A 27,934-nucleotide genomic window follows, 5' to 3' on the forward strand; every position below is an offset into this window, starting at 1 on the left:
TAAAACAATAGTTCTTCCTGAGTTTTCTGGCACAAAGGCGTGTGAAGGTACTTCTCTCTCAGCAGGGAGAAGCAAATGCTGTAATGTAAGATTAAATAATCCACATCAGCTTCCTTTTCCCTGTCAGAATATTTCAGATGCCATTTCCCCATCCTTCAGTGATAGTGTTAGTGAGGGCAAGTCAGTTGTGCTTCAAATATACTTTCTTCATATTGGGATGGAATATCGCACTGTTCATTGCTATCATTCACAGGCAGAAACTTTATCAGGACTATTCTCTTCAGATTAAGAATTTGAAAAGAGAATTATCCAAGGATGCAGGTCAAGTCAAGAAACATGCAAAAAAAAAAAAAACACCTCCCTGTGAGTATCAAGCAGGCTTAGCTTTCAAGGAATACATTGTGTCAGCATCAGAAGTAGCAGGGCTTTCTGCAGCAAGTCTGGAGGAAAGGGACAAGATAAGAGCTTAGGGAGGCAAGCAGGGTGGTTGATGTGGTGAGGAAAGACTGGCAGTTTCTGCCTGGATTGTTCCTTTTCCCGCAGAGAGATGACAAGGTCAGTGATGGGTTAGGAGCCAGCATGGGGGGGGGGTGCTGATCAGGCACTGTCTGGTGAGTGCAGGAGAAGGTATGGAATTGTTTCCTGAGAGGGATCCCTTCCTGATCCATCCACGAAGTGCAGACACCAGCAGGAGGCTCAACAGAGCCTTCTGACACAGTGATGAGGGAGGCAGAGTGAGAGCAGTCTCTATGGCTGTGCCAGAGGCTTAGTGTGCTTAGAGTTCAGACCAGCCCACTATCAGAGGCAAGGAAGGCAAGGCTTCATGCTGTGATGGCCATGGAATGACTGACTCCCCTTTAACCTGGAGATTTGAGTGAGGTTTTTATGAGGTTTGGGGTACAAATACCTGACACCAAACAGGAATCTTCCTTCCTGTTGGAGGATGGAGCTGCCCTTGTGGAGATTCTGACTTCCAATGGTGGGGAGGCCAAGGCTGGGATGAGGAGGTAGATGGAGGCACCCATTGTCCAGTCCAGTGGTCAGGAGCATGACCCCTGCAATCCCACCAGTTGGATTGCAGTCATGGTTCAGTTTCTTGCTAGTCATGCTCATTTGGAAAAATAATTTACCTCTTTGTCTCATGTTGCTTGGCATGAGAGGAGAGATACTTAAGCTCTCCATCTCACGGAATTGGTTTCAAAATACACTTTTAGCTGTGCATTCTTATATTGGTCCAGGACATTATCCGATGTAAGTCTTACAGAATCCTTTCCTGTTAAGCATGGCACCTGTGGGCTTTACTCTTACTGGGAAGGACAAAGGGGAGTGGGTTCCTATGTAGGGAGTGAGAGACGATGGGGCCATCTCAGGGTAATATCTAAACACAGAGGGTTCACCAGCTATGGCGGCCTCCAATAATTGGGTTTTCTAGTCTTCAGAAATAACAGCAATGTTTTCAATACTGTTAAGTAGGAACACTTTCCATTAAATGAATGTGATTATCATTACTATGGTAATTTTTTAGTATTAGATAACTCATGTGGAGTGATCATTGTGTTGCTTGAAAAATTACTAGTTATTTACTTCTATATGTTTTGCATAAATATCATACAGAGTCGTATTTTTGTAAGCTTTCTGTGTTTTTCTGAATTGTTCTTACATTTTTTTACTGTCTTTGTTTGCAGAATATCTTTAAGGAGCAACAAAAATTTATTCATCAATCTCTGGGCTTTCAGAAGGAGAGAATGGAAGAATTTAAAGATCTGTGTGAACTGTACTGTTGTACATTCTGAAAGCAACCTACACACAGGGACATTGAAGACTCTGGCGTTCCTTCCATGCTTTGGTTTATAGCTTTGGAAAGTTACCTGTAAACATCTTCCTGTCAACAGAGGTTTCTGTTCTGCCCAGTCCCGTAGCCATTCAGCCCCAAAGAAGCACACAGAAGTCTACATTAATCATAAACTGGTTGACCTATTGGCTCAGTCTTCTTATTAACACTCATATCTTACATCTCAACCCATAATTCTTGTCTGTGTTAGCCACGTGGCTTGGTACCTTTTATCAGCGAGGCATTCTGCTTCCTTTTGGTCTGGGTAACAACTGCAGACTGACCCTTTCCTCTTCCCAGAATTCTTCTGTTCTCGTGGCCCCACCTCTACTTCCTGCCTGGCAACTTGCCAGTCAGGGTTTTCTTAAAACAATGCAAGACCATTATACCACAGCATCTCCCACCATTTTCCTCATGGTGGCATGGTTCCATGTAAACCTAAGTACAAAATGAGTTTTTAGTTTTAGGGTTCACATATGGTTTTTAGAGTCCTTTGAAGCAGGAATTGCTGCCTTGGTAATTTCATCCAGAGTTCATATTATACAGGGCATTGATGCTTTTCAGACCATTTCTTCTTGTCTCACAGTGCATTTTCCATTGGGTGTGTATGTGCATTGAAGCACACACGTGTACTTTCCTCTTGGTGTATATGTGAAGGTCAGAAGCCAACCATGGGTGTCTTTAATCACTCTCTTTCATAACTTTTTGAGACAGGATGGCTCACTGAACCTAGAACTCCCATGCCACTGTGGCTAGGCTGGCTGTTTACCAGGTCACAGGGGTGATTTGCCCTGCAGAAGAGGTCTTGCAAAGTTTTATAACCCCCCACAGTATTTAACACAACCAAATAGATGTGGCATGTGCTATTTCACTCACTAATAAAGGGACTGTGGGGGTAGAAACCATGAGTTTTAATTTCATGGTAGTCATTGGTACATGATAAGCTACTCCAGCTCCAGAAGAAGTGAGTAAGCAGCAGTAAATGGGCTCATGCCTCATGCTCTCTGTTTTCATTGGGTTTCATTTGCTCTTCTTTTTGATTTACGGAGAGAGGGATCCTGGGCTCTCACACATGCTAGGCAAAGCACCCTTCTCCCGAGCCCCCCTCACTACTAATGTCTCACGGTTGAACATTCAGCAGTGGGTTGAGGAATGGAAACATCTGTGTCTCTTTGGTAGATGATGGATCCTCATGATGCACATGGTGTATGCTTGTTTTGGAATAATGAAACCATGTCTTTTCACCTTTTAAATATTGTTTTTCACCTTTTAAATATTGTTGTTCGCATTTGTAAACAAAATGACCAGGGCTGATTTTTGCCCATGTCTCTTTCACTTTAGAAACTTGTAAAACTGAGGGATTCTCAGTGAAATTCCCTGGTTGATGAGCTGAGACATCTAATGGCCACCTTGGAAATAAAACTTCTGATGCTGAATGTAAGTACTGAGCCTTTCAGATCGAAATGAGGCTTGATGAGGACTGTTTATTTTAAACCCATTTAATATGTCCTGTACTTAAACAGCACCAGCAAGAGAGTGCTGCTGTTCAACAGTCTCTCCTGGATCTGTTACTCTCATAATAATCTGAAGGAATGAAAGTCAATACAAGGGGAGTGATTCTCTCATGGAAATTCTCTGGGAGAAGCTGCTTGTGGTTTGCAGCTTCAGCGACTATATCTTCTCCTGTTCCTAAAGATACCCCTTTCTGCTAAAACCCAAGTAAACTGAAGGATTTATATGAGAGCAGTCCAGAGATGTCAATAGGATCCTCCAGCCCATGGGTCATAATGGCAAGTTTTTCTTGGCAGCATCATAATTAATGGTTAGCAATGCATTAATGTCGATATAGTGGGGTCTTGTACCTCAGTATCACTTTCCCAAATCAGAAGGTACAAAAGTGGTCCATCCTTGTCATCTTCAGACTTGAAAAGACTGTGCCCTAGAAGTAGTGAAATTGGTAGGATTCATTAAAACTCCTAAATTAAAAAGGTGTAAGTATTGTGATGAGTATGTGAAAATGTAATTTTCCACCAAAATTTATAAGGTCTTTCAATGAAATGTGTTCTGCTACCTGATGTTATCTGCCTGTCACATTAAGAGTTGATCCTTAGTATGCCTATAGTTCAGTTCCTTGTGTTTTATGTATTTCCTCCTTTGTATGGATAGCAGTAACTGAGAATGTTTTATGTTTCAAATTTATTGTGCACGTAGCATGTGAACATCAGTGATATACAAGGTCTTCTGTACACTTAAGACTTTTGTCCTGTGGTTTCATATATATATATATATATGTGTGTGTGTGTGTGTGTGTGTGTGTGTGTGTGTGTGTGTGTGTATCATGGGAAATCTTTACTTGGAAACATTTGATTTAATAAATATGATTTTTTTTTCAGATTTGCTGGGATGAGTCATGTAATTGTGCTCCCTTCCTGACATTTCATGCCTTTTAAAATAAAAATGGTCCCATGCTAACTCACGTTTCTGCATGGGGCCACTTGTGGTTCTGACCACTTGTCTCATCATGTTCTGTGGTGCAGAAGCATTAAAAACAAGAGTGCGTTTGGCATCTCCCAAATATTTCCATTGGATTGGGGATTGGAGTTGATTAATAGCCTGGTGATGTTCACTATCTGTTGGACCAAGCCATATCAAGCTCCTACAACCAGGACTGAAAGGCAGCTAGTAATATAAATGGCTCTTATGTCCAGGGGCTCCCTGTACTCCACAACCAGAACCAGAGATACCTAAGAGTCCAAATGACCCTTACATTCTTTATACAGCCAGCGGCTCCCCCAAGTTCCCATAAACAGGACCAGAGATACCAAATAGCCCAGATGACCCTCACATTCCTTGTACAGCCAGTGGCCCCTCCAAGGTTTACAGCCGGGATGAGAGCAATACCTAAGGGTCTAATTGGCCTCTATGCTATCTGTATGACCAAGACCAGGCCAGATCCTTCCTTAGGTCTTAAGATAGCACAGATAGCCTGTCTCCAGAACTCATCTTCTTGGAAGACACAACATGTACCCTGAGCTAAGTTTCAAAGTAATCACACTTCCTCATGTACCAGGGATTGTATTACTCCAAGAGACTTTCCCCCTGATTATACTGTGTTTAAATATACTAGTAGCAAACCTGCCTGGCACCAGACTCCCCGAAGTTTAATCCAGGTTGACATATCAATCTGAAACAAATTTTCATTCCCACCTCTTCATGGATTATTTTACTGCCTACAATGACACCTGAAGAGACTCCCACCACCACCTCCCTCTCTCTTTCTTTCTCTCTCTTTCTCTCTCTCTCTCTCTCTCTCTCTCTCTCTCTCTCTCTCTCTCTCTCTCTCTCCTCTCTCTCTCTCTCTCTCTCTCTCTCTCTCTCTCTCTCTCTCTCTCTCTCTGTGTGTGTGTGTGACTCCTATGCAAACAAGTCACCCCATATCCAAAGGTGAGTGACATCACAGGCAATAGGTGTGAGTTGGTAAATTGTACAGCTCACAAGCAATAGAAAATCAATTACTCAGTCATGAAGGTGGGTGACCAGGGGTTGGGATCTTTGGGCACACAGCTGAAAGTCAGCTCCATAAGGTAACACCACATCTGTCACGCTGCACTGTGTGAACCATAAGAAGGGGGTTACAGCACATGTCCTTGCAGAGGATACAGACCAGAGATGTGCTCTTTGCTCTTCCACAGAAGTAGAATTGCAGGGAAATGATGCAGGAGTGGAGATGTTTGGACACAGGCCAAATGTCTGTGTCAGAGGGGAACTAACACTTGTCATTAACCACTCTTCTGTCCAAGTTCGACATGCCCATCAATGGTGGCATGGCCCTGTTAGTACAGAAATCTAAGTGATGCTTCCCGGAAAAAAATGCAAATGCCCAGGTTAGCAGTAAAGTAGTCAACTTTGCCCTTTCCTGTGCAGATCATGCCCACTGCCACATTTATACCGCAAGTGCCCTGAGATGTAAAATTGGACCATGGATTCAGTATATTTTTACACAAACCCCATTGGATCTTTTCTGGGTTCCTCCAAAATACATTACAACCCCACGGGTAGTAAGGGTTCTAAGCCCTTTCACTTTCCTTATCAGGGCATGTGCCTAAAATCAGGATTGCTGTCACACATCAAATCAGAGGGAAGACATAGTGTAGGCCAGAGGAGTATCCGAAATGTGGGAGGTAGTAGACAATGGGAAACACAGGCCCATAGAAAGTGTGGAGAAGATCAGCCCTGTTGCCTGCATTCTTGCCATTCTTCTCTGCACCAAGGCTATGGTGTGTGAGTGAGCTGAGTTTGTATACTCTGGTGTGACAACAGATTGCATGGCTCTCATGTGATGGCCTCTTTCCACAACATGATCAGATGACCTGAGTCTCCTAAGCACCAACTTTATTTAAAATTTGAGGACCACATCCTAGTGGAAAATGTAATTACTGCCAGATGGGGTACTCCTAGCTCACTTGAAGTTCCAAAATAAATAAATTGGCAGCATTTTTTGCCCTCCAGATTGGTAGGATTCACATGAAAATTATACAATTGGATTATTTGTTTTATATTTAGCAAGTAAATACTTTATGGAGAGGGAATTCTCTCATTGTATGCACTGTGCTTCCTACAATTGTGTTAGTGCACCTGTTGTCATGTGTACAGCCTTACCCTGACTCAAACCCATGACAAAGATGATTACTCAGTTCCTAGGATTTCAGTTGCACCATATCTACCTATTAAGGAGGACAGAGCAGTTACATTTGTGTAAATGAAACAGTTGGAGAACGTATTGAACATCAAAAATGCACAGCTTTCTCTAACTCTGAATATGTTTACCTTCATTCAATTTTTGATTCCAATTCAGAATATCCAAAATGTCCATTGGCAGAAAGCATGGTTGCAACTTGTGGTGCTATTGGGAAGTAATGGAAACTTAAGAGGGCAGAGCACACATGGCAATAGGTGTGAGTTGGAGCATGCATCTTCAGAGCATACTAACACCCTTTCCAATCAATCTTCTTTTTCTCTGCATGTTTAAAGAGTCATCCATCAATTAGAAATGAAATTTTACTGAATATCAATACCTATCTTCTTTTTGTTTCAATGTGTGTATTCATGATCTTGTATGTGAATGTACAAGTGTAGGAGTGTGCACGAAGAAATGTGAGCATGCTTTTGGAGGTCATAGGTTGATGTCAAGTATGTATCTTCTTTAAGCATATATCTTACTTTTTGAGGATTAAAACACTTGATATGAAAACTTGAGGACCTAACTTCAATCCCCAAAACCCTGACAAAGGTGGAAGGCTCTACAAAGTTCTCCTTTATGCTTTCACTCACATCATAGAAACACAGAAATAAAATAATAGCCCAAGGAATGCACATCCTTCAGCAGAGATCCACGAATGTGCTCATCTATGAAGAGCATCAATGAACATGCTCACCCATGTCCATTGCTGCTTTTTTCACAATAGCTAGGTGAAAGCCTAGATGTCCATTATCTGATGATTGAGTAATGAAAATGTGGTACATTACCTAACATAATATTATTCAGATATGAGTAAAAATGAAATGATGAAATTGTCATGTAAGCGGTTGGAGCTGGAAATAACAATTCTGAATGAGTGAGCACAGACCCAGAAAGATAAGCAATGAATGCTTGCTCTTGTGAAGACGCTAGCTATGAAACTTTAGATATGTGTGCTTAAACTGGAGTAGCAATAGAAGCCAGGAGACTTGTAGGGACCATGGTGGGGAAAAACTTCAAAATATGGGCATAGAACACAAGTGGCATGAAGGGCAAAAGGGAGATAATGGGACACAGAGCATTAGGAGTGGTGGGAATGGATGGTGTCTTAGTCAGTGTGCTATTGTTGTGAAGAGACACCATAACCATAGCAACTCTTACAAGACAAAGCATTTAGATAGGTCTTCTTTTCAGTTTAAGAGGTTTAATCCAGGATTGTTTTGGTGTGAAGCATGGTAGTACATAGCCAGACATGGTACTGGAGAGGTTACTGAGATTTCTACATTTGGATCTGCAGGCAGCAGGAAGAGAGAGATATTGGGCCTACCTTGGGCTCTTGAAGCCTCAAAGCCCACTCCCTGTGACACACTCCCACCAACAAGAGCACCATTACACCTAATTCTTCTCAAGTTGTGCTATTCTCTGATGACTATGAGCCTATGTAGGCTATTTTTTATTCAAACAAACATAGGAGTGTAGCATAAAGGAGATAGGGACAGGTGAAGCTTTTACTTAAATTATTTTATTATCAATACAACTCAGAAGTCAGATATTGGGGTAAAATCCTGCTAAATCAAGAAAGTGGCAGAGGAAGAAATAGCTGATCCTCTCTGTGCATGCTTCCAAGATGCAAAAGGCCCTTGAATCTTTCTAAGTCCCTCCCTATTCCTTCCTTGCCTTTCTATCATACCCTGGGTTCTCCAAAATCTCTATGGCTAATTCCAGTCAGCTAGGCATTGACTCAGTCCTGTGATTCAAGGTTAACTTTATTAAGTCTCAGAGTTGCCGTGTGGTGAAATATCCCACAACATTTCCTCCCTTTAATCTAAATAAAAAGGAAAGGTTTTCACTATAACATAGTAAAACTATATACAATAAGAATAACTATCCAGTAAGAATTGTATTAACAATGTCCAGTCCATTTGTATTTGACAGATTTGGAGAAATTTATTATCTGGTGTATGAGGTCCTTCTGTCTATGTGTTGTTTTTATTGGTTAATAAAGCAACTGCCTTGGCTGGTTGATAGGCCAGAACTTAGGTAGGCAGGGAAGACAGAACTGAATTCTGGGAGGAAGAAAGAAGAGTCAGAGTTATGGCATGGAGCCGCTGCCAGAGATCGACATGCTAAAAAATTGTCTGGTAAGCCATGACCTCATGGTGGCACACAGATTAATAGAAAAGAGTTAAATTAATATGTAGGAGTTAGGCAATAATAAGCTAGAGCTAATGGGTCATGCAGTGATTTAATTAATACAGTTTCTGTGTGATTATTTCAGGGCTAAGCTAGCCAGGCATCCGGGATGACCAAGTAGGCCCTCCTCCTACAAATTGGCACCCACATGGCCAACCAAATCCATGCAAAACATGACAGGGCTTGAAAAGGAATTTTAGAAAAAAAATACAGAGTTTAACACAGCTTCTAGCTCTTTGCTGGTGGCATGCCACAGCTCATTTGAGAGGGATATTCCTGATTCAGCTGTAGCAGGGAAAAAAAAGCCATGGCTGTTTTAAAATGTTGGCTTTCTGGGCTATGCTGCCAACATGACCTCTGACTCTTTTGGGAGACAGAACATATGAATGGGGTTGTGAGCAGATGGCTGCAGCTTGCTTGATAGCAACTTGGACCTGCTGTGTGCCTGGAAGTGGGGTGGTGTACATGGTTCAGTGATGCAAGTGGCTCTGGCATGCTGGACTGTGAAAGCAGGAAGTACCACATATATCATAGAAATAGCGTAGCTTAAGTTTTAGACTGGGCAGGCAAACAGGCAGTATTGTATTACCCCTAACAATGGTGCAGCTGAAGTTTTTAAGAAGCACTTAGGATTTTAAGAATCACTACTGTACAGTAAACAATTACAGATTCACAATAGGACAGATTCAGACATAAAAGAACTCTAAATGTTCCTCTTGGGAGAGAGAAAAAAAAACAGTATAGAGAGTCATAAAATAAAGTTAATGCTTTAAAAAAAGGTAAAGTCTTTAAAGAGACAGAATACAGATAATCATAGATTAAAGGGAATAAAGAAAATATGCCACATAAAGATGGAAAATTCACAGAGAGTCTGGATTATATATATTATTGTTTCCTTTGAATTTTTTGACTGTGAAGGAGCTAAGTACAGAGATACATTTCATTGTATGGGCTGCTAATCTAAACCAGCATGTATATTATAAAGGTATCATGACTTCCAAATTTGGGTCTAAGGATGTGTTGCTTTGGAAAAGAGATACTTCTTTTGTTTTCACAGAAGATGAGCACCTGCAGATTGCTTCTAGACCAACATGGTTTGATAGACCATCACCATGAACACCCTCAAAAAATTACTTCTCCAATCTACTGACTGAGATGAATCTAGCACCCAGGGTACACCACGAAAGACCTGATTAACAGTGCCCCCAAACAACAGAAAGCAGAACGGACAAATCTATGTCCATACTCCCAAATATTGCCTATAAATGTTTGTTTACATTTATAGGGGGATGTGATATATATATGAATAATTTGCATTGATATGGATCTTGGCTTATTGATACAAATTTTAGGTCAATTTTGTTATATGTATATGTATTTCTGATCTTGATTAAGGTATTGTGATTGAATAGCTCATTTGAAAATGTAATATATAATTAAGAAATATAGCTTAGTAGATAGTCATCTATAATAGTCAAAATTGTAGTCATGTTAGTTAGATTTTCTAGATATATAGAGCTATATTGCACTTAGATAGGTATTCTTCAAATCTTTCAGAGACCATCAGAATATGGCATTTGAGAATGTAAGACTTTTTTTGACAGTGATACACATCTGCTCCTTTCAGCACCAAGCTACTTCAAGAGGAAGATGGGCATCAAAAGGCTCCTTATGGAGTTGGTTGACCATCTGGCAAGAAACTTTTCTTGCCTGGACTGCTGAACTGGACAGGCAAGATCCACAGAGAAATGACTGCTGAATTTGCCTAAAGGTGAGATGATCCTTCAGGGTTCAAATATCCTATTCTAACTAGCTTAAGTATTGTATAATAAATAACTTGGCCAAGCCACGAGAGGAAAATAACTACATTTATATAGTCTATAACCCCATCGAAGATCTGAAAAGGGAAATAATGTTACCTGAGTAATTAGGAAGTGCAATCAAACAACTTCTAAAACATGCAAAAAATCACAGAAGTAAATGGCTACCTGGGCAGTCACCCAAAATCATGCTTGCAGTGTTGAAGAAACCAACTTTGGCTAAGGCCTAGAATAACTGACAGATTATTTTTAACAGGCAAGAAATTTTTCAATACCATCTTACCCTGTCTTGGCAAGAGTTGACAGTTCTGCTTATCCATTTCCAGATACTATGTATTTTGTCAGTAGTTGAGGTATGGGTAGTTCCTTGCCCAGAGGACAGTTTTGCCAAGAAGACAAGCTCCAAGTGGAGTGTCTTTGGTGATCAACAATCTCTTGGGAATAGATTGGCATTGCCAATAGCGATTGTGTCTCACTTCCACAGAACTCTAAGATTAAATTAAATGCCACTTTCTATAGCTCTTTGAAGAGATTGAAGATTATTTATACAGAATATAATCTCTATGTATCTAAAGAACCTGATTAGTCTGACTATAAATATGACAAACTTAGATGACTATAGATCTACAATTCTTAATACCTATCTAACTTAAAAACTAAGAAAATAAACGACTGTGCAATAATTGAAGACAATGACCTCCAAATGTAAACAATGTACAAGTATACATTGCAATATGGTATATATATATATATATATATATATATAAACAATATATAAGAATCTTAATCAGAGGTAGAAATGTACACTGCAATATGGTAAATATATATTCAATATATATATATCAATACATAAAAATGTTTTTAAAGAGGTAGAAGCATGCATGCATACAATATTCAATATAATTTAATTTGAATACATATACAAATATCTATGCCTATGTAATTATCTATTAACAGTAATTCATAAGTACCAATCTATTATCCCACCATCCAATTTTCCTTTTTTTCAAAAAGATCCCTGAGCTTATAAAATTCCTCCCCCAACCCTCAATCATATACTAATTGTAATCAACACATAAATGATGTTCCTAAACCTGAGGACAAACTTTACTGGGAGAGGGGACATTGTCCTCTAGAATTACTTCCAGCTGTTATGGGGGCAACGTTCTTTCTGGAGGATCCTGTAAAAATAAAATGATGGTTAAATTTCAAGATTAATGTCTGGTAAGATTGCAAATAATCTCTTGAGTATTTTGTGGTGGTCTGGCCAGATCATTGTAAATGATGTGCACCATTTCAGCTAACCAAGTTGGAACTGTCTTGTGCAGCTGGTACACAAAACAGGTCTTGAAGTAGTATCATGATATCACATCAACCAGGTGGAGTTGGGCTTTTTTGGTAGGGAGGTTTCTGATGACAGCTTCTAATTCCATGCAACTTACAGGACTATTTAAATTATTCACCTGGTCTTGATTAAATATCGGTATATCATACTTATCTAAAAAAATTATCCATTTCTTTCACATTTTCCAAGTTTGTGGCATACAAGCTTTTGTAGTAAGATTTAAAGATTCTCTGAATTTCCTTTGTGTTTGTGGTTATGTCCCCCTTTTCATTTCTGATCTTCTTAATTTGTGTGTTCTCTCTCTGCCATTTGGTTAGTTTGGATAGGGGTTTGTCAATCTTGTTGATTTTCTCCAGGAACCAGGTTTTTGTTTCATCGATTTTTGGATTGTTTCCTGTGTTTCTATTTTGTTGATTTTAACCCTCAGTTTGATTATTTCCAGTCTTCTACTCCTCCTGGGTGAATGTGCCTCTTTTTTTCTAGAGATTTCAGGTGTGCTGTTAAGTCTCTAAGGTGTGCTTTCTCAGTTTTCTTTAAGTGGGTACTTAGTGCTATGAACTTTCCTCTTAGCACTGCTTTCATAGTGTCCCATAGGTTTGGGTATTTTGTGTCTTTATTTTCATTGAATTCAATGAAGACTTTAATTTCTTTCATTATTTTTCCCTGACCCAGGGGTGGTTTAGTAGTTGACTATCCAGTTTCTATGAGTTTATAGGCTTTCTAGGGTTAGATTGGTTGTTAAATTCTAACTTTATTCCATGGTGACCCGATAGTACACAGGTGGTTAGTACAATTTCTTTGTATCTATGGATGTTTGCTTTCTTACCAATTATATGATTAATTTTAGAGAAGGTTCCATGAGATGCTGAGAAGAAGGTATATTCTTTCCTGTTTGAGTGGAATGTTCTATAGATGTCTGTTAGGTACATTTGGTTCATTACATCTGTTATTTCTCTTCTGTATCTGTTAAGTTTCTGTCTGGTTAACCTGTCCATTGGTGAGAGTGGAGTGTTGAAATCTCCTAATATTAGAGTGTGGGGTTTGATATATGCTTTGAGTTCTAGTAATTTTTTAACATATATGGGTGCTTTCATATTAGGGTCATAGATATTCAGAATTGAGACTTCCTCATGATAAATTGTTCCTTTTTAGGAGTATAAAGTGCCCATCCTCATCTCTTCTGATTTTTTTTGAAATCAATTTTGTTAGATATTAGTATAGCCACACCTGCTTGTTTCTTTGGTCCATTTGATTAGAAAACCTTTTCCCAACCCTTTACTCTGATGTAGTGTCTGTCTTTGAGGTTGAGGTGTGTTTCTTGTAAACAGCAGAATGTTGGATCCTGTTTTCATATCCATTCTCTAAACCCATGCCTTTTTATAGGTGAATTGAGTCCATTGATATTAAGTGATATTAATGACCAGTGGTTGTTTTCTCCAGTTATTTTTTTTCTTTTGGTAGTGTTTGTGTGTTTCCCTTCTTTGAGTTGTGCTGGTGGAGGGTTGTCAGATGCTTGTGTTATTATGGGGTATGTTGACTTCTTTGGTTTGTGATTTTCTTCTATTATTTTCTGTAAGGATGGGTTTGTGGCTACATATTGTTTAAATGTGTTTTTGTCCTTTAATATCTTTTTTTCTCCATCAATGGTGAATGCAAGCTTTGATGGGTATAGTAGTCTGGGGTTGCATCCATAGTCTCTTAGTGTCTGCAGCACATTTATCCAAGACCTTTGGCTTTCATGGTTTCCATTAAGAAGTCAGGTGTAATTCTGATAGGTTTCCCTTTATATGTTACTTGACCTTTTTCCCTTGCAGCTCTTATTAGTCCTTCATTATTCTGTATGTTTTGTATTTTTATTATTATTTGGTGAGGGAATGCTTTTTTTTGATCCAGTCTATTTGGTGTTCTTTATGCTTCTTGTACCTTCATAGGAATATTCTTCTTTAGGTTGGGAATGTTTTATTCTATAATTTTGTTGAATATATTTTCTGGGCCTTTGAGCTGTAATTCTTCTCCTTATTCTACCCCTCTTATTCTTAGGTTTGGTCTTTTCATGGTATCCCAGATTTCCTGGATGTTTTGTGTTAAGAATTTGTTGGATTTGTTTTGTTCTTTAATCAATGTGTTTATTTCCTCTATAGTATCTTCAGAGTCTGAGATTCTTTCTTCTATCTCTTGTATTCTGTTGGTAATACTTGTCTCTGTAGTTCCTGTTCATTTACCCAGATTTTCCATATCCAACTTTCTCTCGGTTTGTGTTTTCTTCATTACCTCCATTTTATTTTTCAAGTCTTGAACTGTTTCCATTACCTTTTTGATTCCTTTTTCTTTGTTTTCTTGGGTATCTTTGAGAGATTTATTCATTTTCTCTACCGTTTTGTTTGTCATCTCCATTTCTTTATGGCAGTTTTTCATGTCTTGTTTAAGATTCTCTATTATTTTCATAATGTAACATTTAAAGTCGATTTCTTCTACTTCTTCTCGAGTAGGGTGTTCAATTCTTTGTTGCATGATTCATGGATTCTGGTGATGTCATGTTGCCTTTCAGGTAGTTGGCAGAATTCTTGCATTGGTGCCTGCCCAACTCTTCCTTCTAATGCAGACAGGAGAGTCTTGGTGTCTTGTTCCAATCTTTGCTCTGACTGACTCTCTGGGTGGATCTCCACAGTGCAGGAGCAGGAACTGTTCCTGGGCCAAGACCAGTCTGGATGGATCTCCTCAGCACAGGAACAGGGACTCCTGTTAGTTCAATGACCCCTGCATACAAAAGGGCAAACTTGGGGGGAAGGCACAGTTGAATGGAACACAGAAGACCCTGCAGCAGAAGCTGAAGATGTCCTGTTCTCCCTTATGGGGACCTTCCAGCCTGCCTGGCTGTCAGACACTCACCCCTCTGGGTGGATAGCCTTAGTGCAGCAGCAGTAACTGTTCCTGGGCTAAGGACCTTGCAGACAATAGGACAGGCTTGGTGGAGGCAGGGTGGTCTGTAGCAATGAAGCCCCTGCAGCAGGAGCTGAGGGGGCCATGTGCTGCCTTCTGTGACAGTCATCCCCGGGGATGGCACATAATTACCCCCTGGATGGAACTCCTCAGCACAGAAACAGGGACGCCTGGTAGTCCAAGGACCCCACAGACAAAAGGTCAAACTTGGGGGGAGGGGAGGGTCAAGTGGAACAGAGAAGACCCTGAAGCAGAAGCTGAAGGTGCCCTTGCCTGATTCCAAGGTTTTAATGTTTACCTTCAAAGATAAAATGTCCTCCTAGAACTTTTCTTGATATCATGTAGATTGCCATCCTGGAGGTACATTCTGTCTGTTACCTTATAAAAACTTTTTGATAACTTCTGAATGTCAAATTTAACAACCTGAACCCTTTCAGATAACTTCCTTGTACCTTTGTATATGGAGTCAATTTTTACTTATCATAGTAGCCACATGTTCAGATAACCTCTGATTTTCAATAATTTTAATCCTTTCAACTAGCTGTTCATTATTAGTCCATAAAGATTGTATCATTCTTACAAGTGCCATATTCTTCCTTAATGATAGAATATGGAAAAGAAAACTGCAGCCTAGTAACCAGTAAATTGACATGTCCCCTAGTCATATAAACCTCACATGATATAATCCATTGTATTAGTAAAGAAAGCAGTAAATGTTGCATTGGAAATGAAAACCATACACAAGCTGAGCTGGTAGCAGGCAGCTGAGTGGGGGGAAGGGGGGGTTCTAAAACCAAACATTGGGTGCCAATTGAAGGCATAAGTCATATGTCACAACAATCCCACATCAGTTTGGAATTATAATTAATAGAATGGTTATTTATTTAACAGGAAAAAAAACTTACAGATCACCATCCCAGACAACAGCCCTCTGCACAATCAGGAAAGAGTCTAGTAGCCGGAAGCGGAGCCAGAAGCAAGAGAGGGAGTACATGGCTATTGCAGCTTTTTAAAGCAAATGAGACACCACCCAAGTGTGCTGGTATCTTAAAGTCTATTGGCTGAAGGAGCAGAAGGAGGTCCCACAGCATCTATGCTGTATCACACCCCTCCATATACGTTACACACATTAATTATTTAAGTTTATATTTCTCATGAATTTATAACTTTGTTTTTGTTGTTTAAATCCTTCTACTCAACTATACTATAAAGGTGAGAATGATTACTTGAGAAAATTTCTCATGTAGAAGCAGACTATTTTCCACTTGTCTTCTGAAAACAAAGAACTGAAAAATAATGAAACTATTATCAAAATTCTTGCTTTCATTATGGAGAAATATAAAATGAAGGGAAGAAACTGAATATAAGAGGTACATGAATTTGATCAAAGATTTTTACAATTACTATCACAGAAGGTCTATACTGGTCTGCTCCAAATGACAGCATCACCCAGAGGGAAACTGAAATAATAGCAGAGATCTGGAAAAGTCACACTAAGGAGAATCAAAAAAAGAAATATTTTATTTATTCCTAGCTTGTACTTTCATATGTAGTAATGAAATAAATTACACCTAGTTCTAAAAGACAGTAATTGAATGTATGGAGAGAATCCCAGAAAGTGATTAAACAAAACACTTTATATGGTAATTCTAAGGTGAGAGCATATTTTTCTTCTGAATGCTGTTAGTTATTCATAGTTTGTGAGTGAGACACAGTTATCATTAAATGATATTTAAAGAAGTAAAGTTATTGTCAAATGTAGAAGCAACTAAGAAAGAGATTGAAAGTATTAATTGTAGTAAGTAAAAACAGTAAAATTATTCCAAGGAAAAACAGTGGAAGTTTACATTTTAAGAATGTTATCATTATCTATACCTTTGTAAAAATTTATGCTATTTACAAAGGTATGATTTCATTTAAAATTAATAACCATGTATATATTTTAAAATGTGAAAGAACTGTTTTGGGAAAATTTTATGGTACTATAATATTCAAACTCAACAAAAGTCAAAAACATATATAACACAAATATTCTTTTATGAGAATTGTTACTTCATATATTTGAAAGGACTATTGCTGACAGTGATAAGATATTTTACTTAGGAAATGGGCAGATTGGCTTTAGGGGTTTTGATGATTCAATAAATGGAATTTTTCCAATGTGCATTAATATAAGTATACTTTTATAATTAGTTAGAGGTGTATTGAAAATTCTTTTGAATTTGCTATTTTGAATGTTATCATTTTCCACAGAATATTATCAGTGTTCTCTGAAGAAAGCAATTTTGCCTGCTATTCTCTGGCTTGATTTATTACATGTTAAGACATTTTATGCCAAAAGAAAGAATCATAAAAAATGTTCATTATTCATTTAGAATGAAATATGGACTCCTTTTTCATTTTTCCCTCATTTTTCCTTGAAACTTAATTCAGACATTCTAATTTTAGCTTTCAATACCCAGTTAGATAAGCTGGAAATAGTGTCTGTTTATTTGTTTAAGGATTAATATTTCTAAAAGGATTTAAATCATTCTTTCTATTATTAGTGTAGCCTGGGGATATGGTTATTGGGATTAGTCCCTACATTTAGATTCAGCTTTTACACACTATTATAAATTATTTGATTGCATATATAAATAAAGCAATGTTCTATTTATTTATTAAATTCCAAATTTATATAAAAATATATTGACTATTAAAATCCAGTAAATATACTTAGATATATTTTCTGTTTTGTTTTGTTTTGTTTTGAGACAGGGTTTCTTTGTAGCTTTGGAGCCTGTCCTGGAACTAGCTCTTGTAGACCAGGCTGGCCTTGAACTCACAGAGATCCACAGCCTCTGTCTCCAGAGTGCTGGGATTAAAGGCATGTGCCACCACCACCCGGCCTAGATATTTCTTGAATTCATTTGTATGTGGTAGGTTAAGAAGGATTCATTAAAAAAAACACACACAATTGTTTGTCCGTAAGGTGTTTATAAAACTGGGTGCTTAAAACAAAGTACATACTATCTAAGTAGACGGTTTCACTTCAGAAGTACAACATAAAAACTCACTTCAGGACTTAGTGATTTGAAAAAAAATCTTATTCATGTTTACTAGCAAAAATCATTAAGTAAAGTTTCAGCAGACTTGATCAAATAGCTAGTTATACCTGAAATAACTTCGCGAACTATTATAACTCTTCAATTTGTGTTTTGGATCTTAACTCTGGCTACAAGATGAAATTTTCTTTTTCTTCTGCTTTAATATATTACATAATATCCTTATTCATTTATATTATAATTTGAATGGCATGGTGAATAAAAACTGTGGTAAAGCTACCTTCTCACCACCTATTTCTACACACACATAAAAATATAGACATGAGACACACACCCAAACACAGACATGTAGAAAACAACACATAAACACTGCATTTCTACATGCATAACTTGAGATTTCCCATAGCATACCTGTGGAGGCCCAATAATGTGAGCCAATTTCTATCCTGAAAAATGATCAGGATATGAAGCATACATTTTCTCTGTTTGTAATTGGATGTTACCTGGGAAAGGACTTCTTTCAGGATACTTGGTATAGGGAAGCTTCACTGCCTAAACAACAAAATGCTAATGACTTGATGCCTCAAAGTATTAAAGCAATTAACTGAGTTTTCCTTTGTATTATGTTAAAGAAGTCTTTTGTTTGCCTTTTCCTGCCTTTTGTATTGGGGTATAAAAGCATATGGAAAATTAAATGAGGGTGATTTCAGTATTCACTGAAATGCCCTCCTCTAATATTCTATGGTTTTTGTTATATTATTTTCACATGTGTCTTTATATTCTATATTTATATTTCTAAACCCCCCATGCCCCTACCATGGAAACAGGTGAATTTGTTGAGTCTTGTCTGTGACACATCAGAATAGATTTTTTATCAATATCTTAAGGACTGTGCTTGGAAAATGCCAGTCTGTATTCTATAATCACATATTTTTGAAAATAGTGACAGACCAAAGATAATATAGTTGGTACATATAATAAACTTCTCAACAGAGGATGTCTTTTATTGTCATCTTTATCAGCAAAGGGGAAGCAGAAAAGTCTAAAGAGAAGTAATCACATGAAATAATTTCTACAGGATGGGCTGGTTTTGACAGATAAAAAATATGGTAGATATTAAGGTGGCATGGTGTATATAGATACATAAGAATAAAGTGAACCAAAAGGAAAAAAATATAGAGATCCTCTTGGAAATTGGAAGCAGACAATATTGCTGGACAAAAGTTGGAAGCATGGAGGTGGGGTTGTGGTGGAGGGAAGGAAAGAGGTGGGGAGAGAAGGGAGAATGGGAGGACTGGGGAGTGCTTGGGGGAGTGGGATGGTTGAGATGGAGGGAGGGTGGATATGAGAGCAAGGAAGAAGATATCTTAATTAAGGGAGCCATTTTAGGGTTGGCAAGAGACTTGCTCTACAGGGGTTCCCAGGTGTTCAAGGGAATGTCTGCTGCTAGGTCCTTGAGCAGTATAGGAGAAGCTACCCGAACTGGCCTTGTCCCATAGCCACACTGATGAATATCTTGAATATCACCATAGAACCTTCATATGGCAATGGATGGAGATAGAGACAGAGACCCACACTGAAGCACTAGATTGAGCTCCCAAGGTCCAGATGAAGAGCTGAAGGAGGGAGAAGATGAGCAAGGAAGTAAGGGCTTCAAGGGGTTCATCCACCCACTGAGACAGTGTGACTGATCTAATAGGTGCTCACCAAGTCCAGCTGAACTGAATGAGTATGTGATCAAACTGGACTCTCTGAATATGGCTGAAAATGGGGGCTAACTGAGAAGCCAATGATAATGGCACTAGGATCTGATTCTATTGCATGTACTGGCTTTTTGTGATCCTAGTCTGTTTGTATGCACAATTTCCTAGGCCTGGATGGACTGGGAAGGGCCTTGGACTTCCCTCAGGGTAGGGTACCCTATCTTCTCTTAGGACTGGAGAGGGAGGGGGTGGGTGAGTTGTGGGAGTAGGAGGGAAATGGGAGGAGTGAAGGAGGTGGAAATTTTGAATGGTATTATTTATAAAGCAAAAGTAAAACAACTTTTAAACAATAAAAAGATTTCCAAAAAGAATAAAGTGAAGTACATATTCACAAGCAATAAGCAAGATGTGTATAATGTTTATATACATTTGATCCAGGATTGTAAAAATAAAAATTATAATTAGGTTGAGGGTTTTATATGTTCCAATACAAGCCATTTTGCTTCTTTTTTTTCAAGGTCTGATCATTTATTTGTTACCCTTATAGACTCATTTTTGACTGGACATAGACTTAGAAGTAGAAGCTCTCAGGGAGGACAGCCTTCGCCTCTTGGCAATTGATGGAGGAGAGTTATCTGTCTATGTTACTTTCATTGGTTAATTAATAAAGAAACTGCCTTGGCCGTTTAAGAGACAGAAAATTAGGTAGGCAGAGTAAACAGAACAGAATGCTGGGTAGAGGGCAGTGGGGAGACGCTTCAGGCAGTGGCCATATGGAGTTGCCATGCTTCTCCTCCCCAAGATGGACACAGGTTAAGATCTCTCCTGGTAAGCAACCACCTCGTGGTGCTGCACAGATTGCTAAATATGTGTTAATTAGCTAATGGGAGGCTTAGACTGGTGGGCCAGGCAGTGTATAAAAGAATACAGTTTCCGTGTAATTATTTTGGGTAAAGCTAGCCAGGTGGCGGGACACAGCCCCGCCTTTTCATCAACAGATTGGCGCTCCAACGTGATGGACTAAATCCACTTAAAAACCTGAGAGGGCTTTAAATAAAGGAGAGACAGACTTTAACACAGCTTTTTGCTGTTTGCTGGCGTGACACAGAGAAATTTCCCTGACTCAGCTGCCATAACAGGAAAAAACCTGTGCAGTTTTAAAAATGCAGCTTCCTGCTCTGTGCCGCCAGCGCGAACTCTGGCTTTAAAGCATTTCAATGGCTTTTATGGGACTGGATATTTGTGTTCCCGCTTGGGATCGGAAGGAGAGTGCACTGAGACCAGGCCAGTGGCTTAGAGCTCCCCACCTGCACCTGGGCAGATGACAGAATCAGGCTTAGGCAAGCGGGAGACCATGGAGGATTCCTGCTGCCATACGGAGAGATGTTTTCAGACTGAGCAGTGCTCTGCCTGTCAGATTTTATAGTAAATTGGATGAAAAGAGTTTCTGTGATGCACACTCAGTCTCAGAGTTAAAGTGCTGAGTGTGGCTCCTACCTGGTGGCCTCAGAGCTAGCAGAAAATGGTACATCCTCCATTTTGAAATTGGAGAGAGGTGGAGCCAACATCCAGAGCAGCCCGAGGCTCTGCAGCTCAGAGGTGCAACACATTCAGAGTCACAAATGGCTCCTCCATGTTGGACTGGGCATGGAAAACCTGTAGTTCCTGTTTTTGACCTAGGAATGTCACAGCTTAGATTCTTTTTTTTTATTAAAATTTCCATCTCCTCTTCCCCTTCCCTCCCCTCCCTTCCACCCATACCCCCCAATCCCTCCCTCTCCAGGCAAAAGAGCCATCAGGGTTCCCTTCACTATGTTAAGTCCAGGGTCCTCCCCACTCCCCCTAAGTCCAGGAGGGTGAGCAACCAAACTGACAAGGCTCACAGTGAGCCCGTCCATGCTGTAGAGTTCATGCTCATCGCCGTTGTCCTTGGTTTCTCAGTCCTCCTCCACCGTCAGCCACATTCAGAGAGTCTGGTTTGGTCTCCTGGTCCATCAGTCCCATTCCAACTGGACTTGGTGATCTCCTGTTAGTTCTGTCCCACCATCTCAATGGGTGAACGCACCCCTCACGGTCCTGACTTTCTTGCTCATGATCTCGCTCCTTTTGCTCCTCATCAGGACCTTGGGAGCTCAGTCCGGTGCTCCAATGTGGGGCTCTGTCATTTTCTCCATCCATCGCCAGGTGAAGGTTCTATGGTAATATACAAGATATTCATGAGTATGACAATAGAATCTGAACATTTCTGGCTCCCTCTCCTCAGCTGTCCAAGGAACTAGCTGGGGGTATCTTCCTGGACACCTGGGAACCCCTCTAGAGTCAAGTCTCTGCCAACCCTAGAATGGCTCCCTTAATTAAGATATATAAATCCCTGTTCCTACATCCACCCTTCCTATATCCCAACCATCCTATTCCCCCAAGCTCTTCCCATCCTCCACTTCATACTTTTCTCTCCCCATCTCCCCATCCCCCCATCCCACCCCACCCCCAAGTTCCCATTTTTTGCCTGGCAATCTTGTCTACTTCCAATAACTAGGAGGATAACTATATGTTTTTCTTTGGATTCACCTTCTTATTTACCTTCTCTAGGATCACAAATTATAGGCTCGATGTCCTTTATTTATGGCTAGAAACCAATTATGAGTGAATACATCCCATGTTCAGCTTTTTGGGTCTGGGTTACCTCACTCAGGATGGTGTTTTCTATTTCCATCCGTTTGCATTCAAAATTCAAGATGTCATTGGTTTTTACTGCTGAGTAGTACTCTAATATGTATATATTCCACACTTTCTTCATCCATTCTTCCACTGAAGGGCATCTAGGTTGTTTCCAGGATCTGGCTATTACAAATAATGCTGCTATAAACATAGTTGAACAAATGCTTTTGTAATATTATTGGGCAGCTCTTGGGTAAATTCCCAAGAGTGCGATTGCTGGGTCCTGGGGTAGGTTGATCCTGAATTTCCTGAAAAACCGTCACACTGCTTTCCAAAGTGGTTGCATAAGTTTGCATTCCCACCAGCAATGGATGAGTATACCCCTTACTCCACAACCTCTCCAGCAAAGGCTATCATTGGTGTTTTTGATTTTAGCCAATCTGACAGGTGGAAGATGGTATCTCAAAGTTGTTTTGATTTGCATTTCCCTGATTGCTAAGGAGGTTGAGCATGACCTAAAGTGTGTTTTGGCCATTCCACATTCTTCTGTTGAGAATTCTCTGTTGAGTTCAGTGCCCCATTTTTTAACTGGGTTAATTAGCATTTTAAAGTCTAGTCTCTTGTGTTCCTTATATATTTTGGAGATCAGACCTTTGTCTGTTCCTGGGTTGGTGAAGATCTTTTCCCAGTCAGTAGGCTGTCTTTTTGTCTTAGTGACAGTGTCCTTTGCTTTACAGAAGCTGCTCAGCTTCAGGAGGTCCATTATTCAATATTGCCCTTAATGTCTGTGCTGCTGGGGCTATACGTAGGAAGCGGTCTCCTGTGCCAAATGTTGTAGAGTTACTTCCCACTTTCTCCTCTAACAGGTTCAGTGTGTTCAGACTGATATTGAGGTCTTTAATCCATTTGGACTTGAGTTTTGTGCATGGTGATAGATATGGATCTACTTTCATTCTTCTACAGGTTTACATCCAGTTCTGCCAGCACCATTTGTTGAAGATGCTTTCTTTATTCCATTGTGTACTTTTAGCACCTTTATCAAAAATCAGGTGTTCATAGGTTTGTGGGTTAAGATCTGGGTCTTCTATTTGATTCCATTGGTCAACTTCTCTGTTTTTATGCCATTACCCAGCTGTTTTTAATACTGTAGCTCTGTAATAGAGTTTGAAGTCAGGGATGGTAATGCCTCCAGAAGTTCCTGTTTTTATAAGATTGTTTTGGCTATCCTGGATCTTGAGAGGACAGCTTAGATTCTTAAGTGCTTAGCGATTTAAAAGCACAAAACAAAAGTGCTTCTGGATAGTAAAAAAATTACAGATTCACAATAGGACAGATTCAGACATATGAATGTACGTAGGCTTGAGAGAGAGAAGAAAAAATATAAAAATAAAGTTAATGCCTTAAAAAAGGTTAAAGTCTTTAAAGAGACAGAGTACAGATAGTTATAGATTAAAAGAAGTAAAGTGATATAGTAAAAATAAGCCACGTAAAAATGGAAAATTCCCAGAGTCTGGATTATGTATTTTGTTGTGTTTTCTTTGATTTTTTGACTGTAAAGGAGCTAAGTACAGAGAGACATTTCATTATATGGGCTGCCAGGCTAGACCAGAATGGACATCTTAACGGTATGACTTCAGAATTTGGATCTAAGAAAATGATGCTTTGGAAAATAGGCTCTTATTTGTTTTCACAGAGGATGACACCTTGTGGATTGCTTCTATCCCAATATGGTATGATAGACCACACCCTCCTGAAAGGTTGCTGTGAACACCCTCAAAAAATTACTTCACTCAACTGCCGCCTGAGATGAACCTGGCACACAGGTAACACCATGAAAGGTCTGATTAACAGCGCCCCTATTCAGCAGGAAGCAGTTTGCAGAGAAATAACTGCGCCCATATTCCCAAATATTGTTTATAAATGTTCTTTTACATTTAAAAGGGGAGATGATATAGATATGAATAATTTGCATTGGTATAGATTTTAAGGTCAATTTTGTTATATGTATATGTATTTCTGCTCTTGATTAAGGTATTGTGATTGTGTATTTCATTTAAGAATGTAATGTATAATTAGGAAATATAGGTTGTTAATGGATAATCATCGATAATAGTCAAGCTTGTAGTCATGTTAGTTAGATTTTCTAGATGTGCATAGATACATTTCAGATAGGCATTGTTCATATCTTTCAAAGACTTCAGAATATGGCATTTAATGTTTTAATATCTTAGGGTTTTTCATGAAAATGAGACACATCTGCTCCTAGCAGCACCAATTTACTTCAAGAGGATGATGGGCATCAAAGAGGCTCCTTATGGAGTTTGATAGCCATTTGGGCAAAAAACTGCACTTGCCTGGACTGTTGCATAAACTGGACACAAAGAACCCACAGAGGGAGGACTGCTGAACTTGCCTAAAGGTAAGATGGTCTTTTGGGGTTCCTGATTCATGAAAGAATCTGTGAGACATTCTGCATGACTCAGCAGAAAGTGACTTAACTGTCTTTGGAATTTCCTGCTTCATGGAAATGTCTGCTGGACACTATGGGCCTGAAGGCTGAAGATGGATGCCTCAATGGTACAGAGGATCTTTTGGGTGACTGTTCAGGCAGCGAGTTATCTCTGTCACTTCTAGAGTTTAAAAGTTACTTATTTCTTGTTTACTTAGGTAGTATTATATCCTTCTGGAGTCTTTGAAGGAGTTGAAGAATAAATAGGTAGTCATAGTTTTCCTTAGTTAATATAAAAGATAAAGTAGATATAAGTATTGTAACTATAATTCTTGGTTGATAACTGTTATGCTATATGTAATTTTACTATGTTAAAATGAAAGCCTTTTTTGTTTAAACAGAAAAAGGGGAAATGATGGAGGAGAGTTATCTGTGTATGTTACTTTCATTGGTTAATTAATAAAGAAACTGCCTTGGCCCTTTAAGAGACAGAAAATTAGGTAGGCAGAGTAAACAGAACAGAATGCTGGGTAGAGGGGTAGAGGGCAGTGGAACAGACACTTCAGGCAGTCACCATAGTGAGTCGCCATGCCTCTCCTCTCAGAGATGGACGCAGGTTAAGATCTCTTCTGGTAAGCAACTACCTTGTGGTGCTATACAGATTACTAAATATGGGTTAAAGTAAGATGTAAAAAATTAGCCAATAAGAGGCTACAGATAATGGGCCAGGCAGTGTTTAAAAGAATACAGTTTCCGTGTAATTATTTTGGGTAAAGCTAGCCGGGTGGTGGGACACAGCCCCACCATTCCAATCAACAGGCCATCTTTTCCTGGAGCTTTTCTTTGGCTTCCTCCATTCTCTTAGCCAAAAGTTTAGCATATTCTGCAGCCTCCTCATTGTTTTTCTTTGTTTGTTGCTTCTTCAGAGCAATATTCCGGCATTTGTGTTGCAGGACACATGGAGTTACAAAAGCTGAATCTTGGGTGCCTTGGTCCTGGGCTTCTTACCTTCTTTGTTTAAAAGCTTTCTGACAATGTACTGGTGGACATCATCTTCTTTAGAAAAATTAAAAAGCTTTCGGATTCTGCTACCTTTTATAGGTCCCAACCAATGAGGCACAGTAGTATTTGTAAGTCCAGGAATATCCTTTTCTCCTTTCTTTTACAATAACCAAGTTGAGAACACTTAGATTGGCATCCACAATGCATCCTTGGACAGATTTGTGCTTCCTCTCTCCAGTTCTCCTTGGTCTATAACAAGAATGCCCCTTACTCAACAGTACACGCACTCGGCCAAGGACACCTTGTCTCATGGGAAAACCTTGTTTGTCATTGCCACCACTGATGCAGACCATGTAACCCTTCCACTCTTCACCCAGGGCATCGGCAGCCACTTCCGTGGCCATGCACTTCTCATAGAATGTCTGAATCTTGCATTCATCATCCACTTTGATGAGTTTCTGGCAGCTGGAGGCAGGGAAGGAGATAGTCAGCTTCATCTTCACACAGCTGACCGCGTAGAAGGCACCATGAAAAAGAGCGCTTCTTTTGTTGATCTAGTGCTATTTTCTGACTTTTTTTTGTGAGCTGATTTCCAAAAATCTTTATGTGATAAGATATCAATGTGTCAAACAATTATCACTGTAGTGAAAATTATTAGGAATTTTTTTTATGAATTGCAGCATTGTTAGATTGAGCAAATGTTGCTTTACATTTCTTTCAAACTTAAAAATTAGTTTTTTTTTTGCCACAATGTTTGGGGTGTTTCAGTAGAAAATTTCAGGAACTGGAAGATTGTAAAATGTGTGACTAAAACTGATTTTCTTCTGTTTTTCTATTTTTTAGTGAAATCAATAATTCCACTGAAATAGTGCTGATAAATTTTCTGCTTAATTAATGATGATCAGGAGAAAAATCAACTAAAAATATTTGGAAAACAAACATTTTACATACCCCCTGGTTTTCTCAGAGATTTTAGTGTTTGATTTCATCATTTGTATCATCATCACTATGACCCTAGAAGCATGAGGAAAAGCCATGTTTTTCTTCTTATTTCTCAAATATAGTAAGGGCAATTAAATTAACTAAGTACTGTGATACTAAGATAAAGTCAAAACAAAGTAGGCAAATTCAGAGCTCAAGATCACTATGTGAAGGAAGTCAGAGGTTAGTTTTACATGGTAAGCAATTGCTATATCAATGCAGTAAATCACTGGATAAACAATAATAATACAATGTCACAAGGAAATGAAATATTGAAGAACAAATTTTATTAGTACTTACTGATAATGGTTTAGAAAAATTAAAACAAGTTAGACTTTCAGGTTTTTTTCATTTGTTAGAATAAAGAGAGTTTTATTTGCTACATTCCAGGAGTCTATATTAGATGACAAGCTTGAATACATTTCTGGTCTTAAAGGTCATGGAGTGACTATTTTATTTTATTTTGATGGCACTGTAGATATTATATTGTCATATTTTATATGAAGAAATATGACTGCTTACAAATTATTTAATCTTTATTCTACTTGTATGTCTCTCCAAATTTATTATCCTACTCTTTATCTAGTCAAATATATTTTACTCATCTAGTCTAATACACAACATCATTTGGAAATTCTTGAATTAGTAATACTTGAGTTACTAAGGTTTATGATGTATACAAAGACCACTGCTGACTGAATCAATAATATTTAATCCTATTAAGCATATCTACTTACATTGGAACTTATTAGTACTTTGCTATTAACATCTGTATACTACCATAAGCAGGTATTTTAAATATTTAAAATATTTGCTTTAATGAAAATGTTTACTTTAATAAAATAAAATGTATTTACTATAATAAAACGTGGAGTCCTGTTCGAATTTGGCAGAGCCATGTGTCTTAGAATTTCTATTGCTCTTACAAAATGGCTTGATAAAAACCAAGATGTGCAGAAAAATGTTTATTTGTCTTATATCTTTTATGTCATATTCTATATTGAAGGACAACAACTCAAGGCAGTTACCTGAAGGGAGTAACTGAAATAGAAGTCATGGAGGAATGCTGTACTAGGGTGTGTTACACATGAATTGTTAAGTTTGTTTCTTTATACCCCAATACTACCTTCCCACAAATGGCACAATGCACAGTGGACTCCACTATTAGTCACTAATTACAAAAATGCCATTTAAACTTGTCTACAGACCAATCTAATGCAGGCCTATTCT

General features: G+C 38.8%; 1 pseudogene; it reads right to left on the reverse strand.

The window, feature by feature from the left end:
* Window positions 1-20,163: 20,163 nt before the first annotated feature.
* Window positions 20,164-26,220, reverse strand: LOC119805029 (annotated as a pseudogene).
* Between the last annotated feature and the right edge of the window lie 1,714 nt (window positions 26,221-27,934).

Source organism: Arvicola amphibius, chromosome X (genome assembly GCF_903992535.2).
Source record: "Arvicola amphibius chromosome X, mArvAmp1.2, whole genome shotgun sequence".
Lineage (NCBI taxonomy): Eukaryota > Metazoa > Chordata > Mammalia > Rodentia > Cricetidae > Arvicola > Arvicola amphibius.